We start from the raw sequence: 13,321 nt of genomic DNA, 5'->3' as shown, positions 1-13,321 counted from the left end.
GAATATTCCAATTAGCCATGGCTAATTAGGAATATTACAGAAAAACCCAATGCAGGAAAACCAGTGCAGCATATATGAGGGTTTTATTATTATGCAGTTTTTGAATACAACTAGGGTGCCAGAAATGGCTCACCCTTCAAAGATTTCCCTTGGCAGAAGTACCTCTCCTCGGAGACAGATATTTCGGTTGATCAGCAACTGGGTGATTGATCCCACAGCAACTTAGACAGTTCCTTAGCTGGACAGTGAAAGCTCCTAGTCTTCCCCCCAAAAACTCCTTAGCGTTGCCTCTTCAACCTTGCATCAGCTCTGCTAGCCTCTACTACCTCTGCATCAGCCTCTTGGCCTTCTATGTTAGCCTCTTGGCCCTTTGCGTCACCTGCGCTGGCCTCCTTAGCCTCTGCGTCAGTCCTAGCTGCCTCTTCGTCAGCCTTCTTAGGCTCTGCGCTGTCTCTCTGACACTTTCTCTGCCTCTCTGATATGTATTCTCAGCCTTCTGCTGAACTGCACCTTGCTACAATAGATTACTAATTCGATTTTTCAGCAAACCGTGCCCCAGAAAATTGAATTCTTGATCAACTTGGTGTACCTCCAACTGACCCTCATGCCTCCTCTTATACTTTTCCTGTTGACGATTCAACGATCGAGATTAAGTCCCTAATCAATGACTAAGATTAGATTTGGCTTGATCCTCGTCATTTAGAACTTTCTCACCCATATTATATTAATACCCATTAATATTTTAGTTTTCCTAAGTTTAGACTTAGAGTCTCATTAAAAATATTAATTATTTTAATATCTCTCCATTCGGGTGGAATTTCCCCAAACGATTTATGGTTCTTGGAGATCTCATGTGCCTTAACCTTTCCACCAATTTTCATGGCTAAATCACATCCGATGCTACCAAAAATCAATACTCCCTCTTAGAGAGGAATGTGCTCTAGCAATGCTTCACTATAGAAACATCACACTGATCTTCCGCATCGGTACCTGTGCTGATGCTTGGCCTGCTGCCTCACATCCTATGCACTGTTGCTCCCTGTACTGCTGCCCATGACATTGCCACCGCCAATGCTACATTTGTACTGCAACTCCCTCTCAATATGCTGCCGATGCTACCCCTAGCATTACCGCTGCTAATTGTTGCACTGCAACTCTGTTATCAAGAAGTAGGTAACTGACTTCCCCCAAATACTAACATACCAGTTAGTCTGGAAGCCTCGTGATGTTGAAGCTTCCTTTTTTGTTAGCCTATGCTCCCTCAGCGGCCACTGCACTGCTGCAAACACCTTTGTGCCTCTCGCACTGCTGCAACCTCTATTGCATTGCCACAAACTTCTGCACTCTAGCCTTGCCTTGCTTCTCCTCCACACTTTGCTCCACCCGACATTTGTCATCATGCTACTATCATTAAGGGCTCCCATAGCTGGATGTAACCCAAGAGTTTGGGCACTTCAAGGATCTTGCCCCTAGTATGTAGTCCTCCTGACTACAACTCGATGACTCCCCACCTCTTCTCTAAATGCGCATGAGCACTCATGTCACAATCGTCGTCAGTCTCGACCTCTTTCTCCGCCTTAGTTGGAGCTGCCTTAGAATCGGAAGCCTCTCCCTTGTTTTTCTTCCTAGGACACTGGGATCCATAATGTCCCAGCTCCCCACAATTGAAGCACTTGACATTGGAGATGTCCTTCTTCTTCCTCTTCCCTTGTTGTCCCGCAGATGATAGAGCCGCATCCTCCTCCACCTCTTTCTTGATTTGACCTCCCTTGCTACTACTCCCCACCTTGGTAATCCTTCTGATCTCTTCTCGACGAAGATCTGCCCACATTTCCTCCCAACTAAGAAGAGTAGCCTTGCCCAAAATACTTTGGACAAATGTCTCCCACTCCTCGGAGACTGCATTTAGGGAAATCCTGACCATAAATTCTGGATCTGGTGTAGACCCAACGGAAGTAAGGTGGTCGCAAATCTCCTGCAACCTGAGAAGGAATAGATCTATCTTCTCTCCCTTATGCATCTAATATGACCGCAGCTGATTCTCCAATAGCATCTTCCATTGCACGGAAGATCCCTGGTATAAGGTGGTCAAGGTGTCCCACATCTCCTTTGTTGTGTTCTTCTCAACAATATGTGGTATGACATGATCTTTGACCCCATCTAGGATCATGCACTTCACCCTTGCCATTGCATCCCCATACTTCTCGTTCTTAGCTGGGTCAATTGGGATAGCCACAGTTTTCAAGGCAAATTCCTTGATGCGATGTCGATCCAAGACTACCAGGATCCTGGCCTTCCAAATGACAAAGTTGGAAGCCCCATCCAACCTGTCCCGATCCCTTAGTCCATTCACTGTGATTTCAGCTCCTCTTCTAGACTCCCTCTGAGTCTCGACTCCCCTCCTGGAAGTCTCCCTCTAAGTCTTGATTTTCCTTCTGGAAATCCTCTGGCCAACTGTCGAACCGCTCCTCTCCAATCCTCCTTGCAACTACAACTAGTATCTGGATTCCTTGGCTAGAAAGCTGTCTAGGTAGTGACTCTCTCTACCTTGCTCCCGCCTCCTTAGACATTGTTCTACTTCGACAGAAACAACATCCCACCATCTCCTCAAATCACAATTTGTCCACAGCTCCCCAAGCTCTGGCAACCGAAGAAACTGAGCCTTTCAGGCTCTGCGCAATCCTGGCAATGGCTGAATCTGCACCTCCTAGCCACAACGTAGATCCTTCCTGGCTGAGAAAGATGACCGGGAACTGCGTAGGTCTGATCTAACCCTCTGCACGGACCCTCCTCCTGGCTCGAAATGATGACGCACGCTCTGCGTCACTTCCTCTCTTGCTGCTTCTGCTTTGGAATAGTGTTGTCTCTCGAGACAGCTGCTACTGCTGCAAATTTCAGATTTCTATTAGTGCCTTCATTCCTCCTGTGATTTACAATCCTCTAATACGATGTTGAAATTTCTAAGTTTGACACGTCAAAAATCCCTACTGCATTATCTGGTTTATTATCTCCTACTTGTTCTTTCCATTAACAAGTTATTTATAAATATAAATATCAAAATAAACACAAATGCAACCTCAACACATATATAGATCAACCACTGAAATAACTGAGACAAACACACAAGGGACACTGTTATTTTTGAACACAATAGTCCTTGGAAAAACCCAATGCGGGAAAACCAGTGCAGTAGATATGAGGGTTTTATTATTATGCAACTTTTGAATACAACTAGGGTGCCAAAATGGCTCACCCTTCAGAGATTTTCCTTGGTAGAAGTACATCTCCTCGGAGACAGATATTTCGGCTAATTAGCAACTGGGCGATTGATCCCACAGCAACTTAGACAGTTCCTTAGCTGGACAGTGAAAGTTGCTCCAAGCTTCCTTCCAGATTTTCGTCATCCTCTATAGCTCTGCGTCTACCTCTCAGCTCCTAGTCTACCCCACGAAAATTCCTCAGCACTGCCTCTTTAGCCCTGCGTCAGCTCTGCTAGCCTCTGCTGCCTTTGCGTCAGCCTTTTGGCCTTCTGTGTCATCCTCTTGGCCCTCTGTGTCCCCTGCACTGGCCTCCTCAGCCTCTGTGTCAGTCTTGGCTACTCTGCGTCATCCTTCGTAGGCTCTACGCTATCTCTCTGGCACTTTCTCTACCTCTTTGATATGTATTCTCGGCCTTCTGCCAAACTTCCCTTTGCTGCAACATATCACTGACTCGATTTCTCAGCAAACCTTGCCCCAGAAAATCAAATTCTTGATCAACTTGGTGTACCTCCATTTGACGCTCAAGCCTCCTCTTATACTTTTCCTGTTGACGATTCAACGACCGAGATTAAGTCCCTAATCAATGGTTAAGATTAGATTTGGTTTGATCCTCGTCATTTAGAACTTTCTCACCCATATTATATTAATACCCATTAATATTTTAGCTTTCCTAAATTTAGACTTAGGGTCTCATTAAAAATATTAATTATTTTAATATCTCTCCATCCGGGTGGAGTTTCCCCAAACAATTTATGGGTTTTGGAAATCTCATCTGCCTTAGCCTCTCCACCAATTTTCATGGCTAGAGCACATCCGATGCTACCAAAAATCAACAAGAAATAGTCACAAGTGATGATAAGAAATGAAATGAGCCTATCCTCTATTTATATGAGAACTAGGTCATCTCATTGTGATTTACAAATCCTCTCAAACAAGTTTGATTGCTATTTAACCTTGGGTTACAAGCCAACCCATTAACTAACATCAAATTATGCCTAATTTTCCCACATGTGTAATTTGTAGCCTCCAATATGCTTATGTCATCCATCATAAATTCTCCAAATGCCATGTCCAATCATGATCAGGTGTCAAAGGTGTAGAGGCTTGGAATGTCCAAGATTTGAGGATTGTTCCTCAGATCCACCTCAATATCTTCTATGGGGTCCCAAGATCCAGCTAGGGTCCCATTAAGTGGTCTCCATCGGTCTCTAGTGTGAAATTTTTGACTACCCAGAAAGTGTTATTAGCCCAGTTAATTATTTCCTATTACGACACATTAATTATTTTGCGGGAAGTAACGAATAATAACATAAACAACACCAATCAAAAAATAATTTTACAAGAAATATATGAGAAACCAATCACACAATTTAAACCATTTTTTTTGGACAAAATGTCCTTGGAAAAAACCCACTGTGGAGAAAACCAGTTTTCAGATATGAGGGATTTTTATAAATATCTTCAACAAAAACTGCTATTAGAAATTACAACTACTTTCCTGAAAATGGAAAAGCTTCAACCATATTTATATGTCCGTATTTGAATAAATCGATCTAGGAAACTTCACTATCTCCCTCTGTAGATCAATTTGGTCCTTTCTTGCAATTTGCACTCCCTTCCTGCAATCACACTGGATAATTGAGAACTCGCACTGCCCTTCTCGGAAAATTGCACCACCTCTAGGAATTCAATCTACCAAGTTATACTGCCTGTAGCAACTCACATAGGCCACTCACACTACCTCCATCAATTCGTTGTGGCAACTACAACTCGATTTGGTGGCTGATCCATTAATAAATAGAGGTGAGATCCTTACTCTAGCTACAAATTATTCTTGACCTGTTGTATTGCAGCTAGTTTTGTTTGGACACACACATATATAGGTGCATTAAAATAAGTTTTATTCCAACCTCACAACTTAAATTTGAATAAAATTAGACTAGACCGACCCATGATGAAATGTGGAATTAATTTGGAAGTTGAAACTCAAGGCCAATCTAGTGTGTAAATATTAATTTTTTGACTTAAAAGGAAGAGGCCTAGGGCATGTTGCCTCAAAATATAGTAGGTCTTGTAAGGATGGATCACAATACAAGAGCTAAATTAAGGGACAACAATGAGATGTGGTCCACTATCAACACAATCACTACCTCCTGCTCTTTTGTGGACTCTCACCACTAGGGAGGCTTCCCTATATTAGGTCACATAAGGATTTCTCAAGTACCAAGGTAAGCTGAGAATAGGCAAGGTTAATAGGACTACCTAGGATCACAAGGCCAAGAAAAGGCTTCCAATAGATGTTTACCTTCAATTTATGGAACAAAAAACCTTCAGTAATCCCCAAGTTGAAGCCTAGGGAAAACTAGGGCTTTTGAGGGAAAAATCTACCCAGGGCAAGGGACATTTTCCCTGGAATAAAGAATTAGCCACGAGAATGACTTGATTTTGAGGTGTATACCTCACCTCGACATGTTGAATCCCTCTACCAAGGAATGCTTCAAGCCCTAGTTCAGAAATGTGCCCTAGCCCTAGCTAGCAGCTTATATTGAGGTCGAAAATCAGGGTTTAGAGGAGAAAAGTGAAATTTAGGATGAGTTTCAAGGTGAGAAGCCATGTAACAAAGGTCAGTGTCTTGAACTTGGGTGACGAATTCTAGAGGATTATTAAAGATGACTAAACCTTGGCAAAAGAGTAAGGAAATACAAAACCCTAGGTTTCAAGCCTTAACTATTTGTAATAGAGCTAATTCAATGGGGAGATCCATTGAAATGTTCACCCACGGGATTGTCATTCAGATTCTATAAGTGGGTAATGCATGCAATACTATCATCAAGGGTTCATAAAATAATTTTCAACGCTAAATTTGCACATAGAAAACCTAGATAATCAACCATTCCATATAATAGCCACAAACTAACAAATATTTGTCAAATACAAGGTACACTTACAAAACAAAATGCATGAACAAGTTCTTTATTGCTTCAAAATGAAGTCTCCAAAGCAAAAGAATAGTTTTGTTAGCAAAATCCACCATATATCACATCTCCACAAGATACAAGTCACAATTCAACTAGGCCAAATTCTCCTAGAGGGCTGAAATAGTGACAAGTGATGATGAAAAATGAAATGAGCCTATCCTCTATTTATATGAGAATTAGGTCATTTCATTATGATTTACAAAGCCTCTAAAACAAGTTTGATTGCTAATTAACCTTGGGTTACAATCCAACCCATTAACTAATGTCAAATTATGCCTAATTTTCCCACGTGTAATTTGTAGCCTCCAGTATGCTTTTGTCATCCATCATAAATGCTCCAAATGCCATGTCCAAGTGTGATCAGGTGTCAAAGGTGTAGAGGCTTGGAATGTCCAAGATTTGAGGGTTGGTCCTCAAATCCACCTCAATATCTTATGTGGGGTCCCAAGATCCAGCTAGGGTCCCATTAAGTGGTCTCTGTCGGTCTCTAGTGTGAATTTTTTGACTATCTAGAAAGTGTTATTAGCGCAGTTAATTATTTCCTATTACCACACATTAATTCTTTTGCGGGAATTATTGAATAATAACATAAACAACACCAATCACAAAATAAATTTACAGGAAATATATGAGAAACCAATCACACAATTTAAACCAGTTTTTTTGGAAAAAATGTCCTTGGAAAAAACCCACTGTGGGGAAACTCAGTTTTCAGATATGAGGGATTTTTATAAATATCTTCAACAAAAACTGTTATTAGAAATTACAACTACTTTCCTAACACTGTAAAAGCTTCAACAATATTTCTAACTCCATCTCTGAACGAATCGATCTGGGAAACTTCACTATCTCCCTCTGTAGATCAATTTGGCCCTTTCTTGCAATTTTGTACTCCCTTCCTGCAATCACACTGGCTAATTGAGAACTTGCATTGCCCTTCTCGGCAAATCGCACTACCTCTAGAAATTCAATCTAGCAAGTTATAATGTCGTGGCAACTCACATAGGCCACTCGCACTACCTCCATCAATTCGTTGTGGCAACTAGCAATTCAATCTGGATCTCTAGAAACTTGCATTGGTAAATTGGAAAATTTGCACTGCCAAACTCGACCTCCTTTTGTAGAAAATTTCCAGCGCTAATAAGCTCCTCTGGAACTCGGAAATTGGGAATCTATCTGATGAAGAACTATCTGAAAAATATCTCTCCTCGATCATTGTTGTTGAAACCCTCTGTTGTCTTCTAAAAATCACCCACTCGAATGATCTCTATGATCTAATCTGTCTCCAATGTTGCGCATTGATCTCCTTTATAATCTCTCATTCACAAATGAATGGTCATGATTAGAAGCTCACTGGATCCAATTGATGGCTAAGATCAAGTCAGAAACTTTCTACAAGCTTCTAGAGGAAAATAGATCTTATCTCAACTAATGTCAATTAATTATTCACTTTCCCGAAGTTAGACTTAGGAAATAATTAAAAAATTCGCTATTTAACATAATTAAGATATTTCCCTGAGGAAAAATTACATGGGCTTGGAGATAATTAATTCCTCCAAGTTCTTCGCCTTAATGACACCTCTCAAGACTATAACATTTGTTCGAGCTACAAAATCTAACATTCCTTCTCAGCGAGGAAGGTGTTCTCCACAACGCCCAACTTATCCCTGAAGAAAAAAACTTTCCTTTACCCAAGGCCTTCATCAGAATGACTGCAACTTGTTGATTTGTGGGAACATATTGTAATCGAACTGATCCATGTTGTACACAGCCCGTGATGAAATGTTATTTGATGTTGATGTGCTTCGGTCTATCATGAAACACTGGATTCTCAGATAACTTGATGCAACTTTGATTATCACAATAGATATTGGTCGACTCTGACCTCTAACCAAATAGTGCCACTAGTAGCTTTCGAAACCATATGGCCTCACATGTATCCATGCTTACTGCCATGTATTTTGCCTCTGCAACTTAATGCAACTAACTTTTTCTTCCTGCTATACCAAGAGACAACCCCTGATCCCATGTTGAAGCAACACCCTGAAGTGCTTTTCTTGTCTACTACATTACTTGCCCAGTCTGCGTCAATATATCCCATGAACTTGACACCATCACATTGAGTATATCTCAACCCATACTTAACCCATATCTCCACTGCGTCCTTCTTAGACACATCAATCTTCTTCTAGTTGGTTATCATAGGTGTAGATATGAGTGTACAACCTAATATCCTGAATATTTTCAAGATCTACATAGCGTATCTCTCTTGACCATGGAATATCTCCCCATCTGTCTGCCACACCTCTAAACCTAAAAAATAATGCATCAACCCCAAATCCTTCATCTCAAACTTTGTTGGTAAGTCCCTCTTACAATCTTCTATGAGCCTCGATGACCCAAGCAAAAATATATCATCCACATATAACACGAGAATGAGTGGCTCACCTCCAACCATAAGATAGTAAATGTTTGAATCTGCCTCACTCTTCATGAATCCCATTTCATACAATTAGCTGTCAATCCAACCATACCATGCTTTGGGAGCTTACGTAGTCTGTATTGTGCTCTCTTTGACTTACATACATGGGTCTCTCTCCCATGCGTCTCAAATCCCTCTGGTTGTTTGATGTACACCTCCTCCTCTATAACTCCATTCAGGAACACATCTTGACATCCATATGATGGATATGCCATCCCATCTATGTTGTGTTATTGCTCAAACTAAAAGGGGCCCTAGAAGGGGATCTTAGAGGGGAAACTTCTAGGTCAAGGGAAACAATGGAGCAATAGCCCATTGTCACCTCAACTAAAGCTCCCTACTCTTTACATACTTTCACTGATTGGAGGAGAACCGGTATGAAGGGAATCACCTAGATAAATGGGTTAATAAAGGGAAAAGAGTTATTCCTGAAGAGGCATATTCACAAGAGAGATTTAATTGAATAACTTACTAGTTTGAGAAGTAAGGTGTAAGGCTCTCTAAGAAGGGCCAAGAGGATATCAAGGGCTAGGGTTTTCAAATAAGACTTATGGAGGGACCTAGTCGTAGAAACCCTTGTGATAAACTTGGTTCCAAAATAGCCTGTGTGAAATTATCTTCAAAAATTCACGAGACCACACAGGACCAAGTGGACCCAAAATTAGGTCAAGTAAGATGAATTGGTCACTCAAGGAGGGGCTTGACCTAATTGTGGAAGAGAATAGGATAAATGGACAAATCTTCTTGAAACGGAATGCAATGATCTAGATGAGGTCACTAGCCAATGGAAACCTAGCACAAGAAACAATCCTCGACCTAGGGCTTGTAATATCTCGAGATCCCACCGTCAAATTTTCTTCAAATTTGGAGGGCCTCTAGAGCAAACTCTAGCACAATTTTGGACCAAAATCGAAGGGTTTGGATGGTTAGATTATGAGATAATTGATGCCATAGGTGACCTATGTAGGATAGACCTAGAAAGAAATAGAGAAAGGTGTGAAAAATATGTTTTAGGTTGATCACCTATCGAGGACCAATGCCTAATCCTTTGGGAGAAATGGAGTCAAGATGATTCCAATGTTTGGAATGGTTTCACTTCATTAAGGAGGTCTTTAGAACAATTTCTCATGGCAATTAGGGCATGGCACAATTGCTTCAAGATATTTATACTTCAATGGACAATATGCGATGACTTATCAAGATAGAATTTCAACAAAAATATCTATAGGAACATTCACTTATTCAAACATGGCCCATGACATGATGCAACACTAATAAAAGACAAATTTCCATTCTTTCACACAAGAAAAGCAACAAATTTCAGCCTAGTATAGCGAAATTTCCTAGCAACATGCATGTGACATAAGAAAATGATAAAGTAGCATTAAAAGAGCACTTACATGTGAGATCAAGTATGTCCAATCATCATCATATGCCAATATAGAAGCTCCAAGACAAAAATGAAGAGATCCAAACATCAAAATTCATCCATCCATCTAATTTTGTCCTCCAAAAATAATAGCAAAAATCTCTTAAGAGAGAATGATCTATCCAAGTGATGATGAGAGAAATGAATCACCTCTAATCTATTTATACACTTCGCAATGAATTCGATTTAGCTAATTAGGCCTAATTTAGCCCCTAAAATAAAATAATGTGCATGATAACAAAACTTTTGGTAAGAACCTCTTATCTCAATAATGTAAAGATAAGCCTCTTAAGAGGGTCGAATGATCAACAAAGTGAATCGTTGGGCCTTTGAGGAGGCTTGATGAAGTTCAAGGGGTTCCATGATGAAGAAAATGACTCCAAACATAGTGGACAAGGGTTTGGCCCTTTGTTATCCAATCAAGAACCTGTGGTGCTCTCTAGTGGGTGTGGGGGCACGAGGACATCCTCATGAGTCTCCAAATGGATCAAATATGCTTGTAGACAATCTGTAAGGGCTGGAGTGATGACATAAACCCTCCATTTGCAAGGGGAGGCATCCTGGAACATTTGCCAAGTGTATGGTGCAACTGTGGTGTCGGTTGGGCATGGTGGATCAGGTGCATCATCCTCATCCAAAAGGCAGAACACGATCAATTAATGAACACTAGTAGGGATCCATTAAGTAATATCTTCTATGGCGGAGACCCATGGCTCTCAACACTCACCCTACAAGTGCCAATGTGGCCCTATGGAGGGCTAGGACCCCGTATAGGGAGACCAAGCCCCAAATGAAGACCCACCTGAAATCTTGCATAAGATCCAATGTGTCCCCTTGCCTTCTAATACAACAAATTATTAGAATAATCAAGTAATAATGCTTACAATTTATGGGATCAATGGGGCAATTCAAGTGGCATACCCTTCCATAGTGCGCTTTGGCATGTACAAGTGTCTCCAAGCTCAATAAGGGGTTAGCCAAGGACCCTTTTAGTTGGTTTCAACCTCTAAATGTAGTGGCATGTCTGTATTAGATTTTTTAAGAGTTAGGTGGCAAGTTATCTAATAATGAAGTGGAGCGGGGGGTCAAGGGAATCATCCAGACCATATGTTAAGGTGCATGGGTAGCTATAATAAGGGAAGCTCACACCTAGGTATATGAGTATAGGAGGGAGTAGATCATGGTAAATGAGTTATCCCGACCTTTTTTTTTCCACCCTTTTTCATATTCCTTTGCCTTTTATTGATTTTTCTTCATAATTTCTCGGGCTCCAAGGGATGGAGAGCATGATGTGTAATATATAGCAGTGGATACCCCCTTGAGGTTGTTAGAAAATCAGAAAGCCAGAAACATTTTCTTTATATAGATAATTACTTGTGATATTCTTATGGTTTTCATATGTTCCTCTTTTATCTTTTAGTTCATCAAGTAATTACCAAGACAATAACACAAAGATCACAGACACCAGATGTAGGTGGAAATCCAGGGAAAACCCCTATCTAAGGGAAAACCCAGTCAACAACTCTTATTTAATAGTTTCTTGAGATAATCAAAGAATCTTGACCTAGACACAGACTTCCTCCACACTAAGTTAGCGCTTTCTTCCTTCTGTAGATAATAACTCTTTCAGCAACAACTTCGACCTAGTAGCAACAACTGGCAGTAGAAACTTCAACCTAGCAGCAACAACTTCGATCCAACAAAATTTTGACCTAGTAGGAGCCCCGAAAATACTTCTACCCAGTAGAAAGACTTCGATCTAGTAGAAGCACTTCGACCCTCTAGTAGAAGACCAAAAAATCCACATGTGTGAGAGGGAGATGACCCAAATACTTTGATTTTGTCCTTTCTAGCAATCTCTTGGAATTTTGCACTTTTTTTGCCAGCTTCTTTTGGATATCGAACTTGTGTGAGAGATGTCTCCAAACGAATTTGAACTGCTTGTATATATACCCTTTTGGTGAGTGCGAATTACCCTGTTTGAGGTCGAATTGATCTCCTTAAGGCTGACTTGTTGTGGAGGTGACAAATTACTTATTTGACTCAATAATAAATCTTTTTACATGATTCAAAATCCCAAGAAGGGTCTTTTTTAATGGACAATGACACTAATGACTTAGAATAAATCCTAGAAGTCCTCAATGGGGATTTTGACCTAAAACATGATGACCCAAGCATGAAACCCATGCTTTAATAAGTCATAATAATAATAATAATAATAAATTATTTTTCATTCTTTTGATAAATACATTTCATTGTGACTCAAATACAATTTATGAAGACCAGACCTAGTTACATTCTTCAACACTCTCTCTTAACTAGGAAGGTATTCATACTTACAAAAGTACATGGAAGATCTTGAAACACATGAACCATGAAGAGTTTAGGCACTTATGGTGCCAAAGACGAAATTGTTGACTAGGGAAATCTATCCAAGTGGGACTAAGAAGGACTAAAGCTTTCAACCTCTCTAGGTACCATTAGGCTTACTTGCTAGCCATCAACCTAGGGATCTAGATGTGTAATGCTAGGTCAGTGCTCTATGACCAACTTCACCCTCCTTACTACTTCGGTAACTAGACATCAACACATATGTCAGTCAGATGTCCTCCCAGACATTTTATACACACAATGCCTCAACACATCAAATCTGTCTAACCTCAAGCATGCTTTTCAAAAACTTCGAGAGATTTACTTGAACAGTCACAACCCCAATCAGTAACAACCTTTCAAATACTCATGAGTAAACACAAACCTTCGGGGTCTTCTGACATCTTGATGTTGCCTCACAATTCATCACAGTAGGACTTCGTGGCTTCCCAAACAAATCTTGACAAAGGTTTCCACAATCATTCAGCTTCCTTTCCTACTTCACATGCAACAAACAAATCTTGCTTTCCTTCTTTCAGCAACACCTCAATATGCATTCTCCAATTTCTTCAAGGTATCCATCATGACTATAATATGCCATCCCTCTCAACTTGGGGGATATCCTTCCTTTTATCTCAACTATCTCTTAACTTAGGGAGATCAACTTCTTTCTTATGACATTAGAGAATCTTTCATGGCTTCCATCCTTCTTGATCATCATCATTCATATAAATTCCTTCATAATGCTTATCAATCAAATCAACCTTACTTACAAATATCTTTATGTAATATCCCTAAGGGA

The sequence above is a fragment of the Pinus tabuliformis genome, chromosome 6 (assembly GCF_031772625.1).
Source record: "Pinus tabuliformis cultivar Carrire ecotype Pingquan chromosome 6, CPIR1, whole genome shotgun sequence".
Classification (NCBI taxonomy): domain Eukaryota; kingdom Viridiplantae; phylum Streptophyta; class Pinopsida; order Pinales; family Pinaceae; genus Pinus; species Pinus tabuliformis.
Note: the sequence above shows the minus strand (reverse complement) of the source record.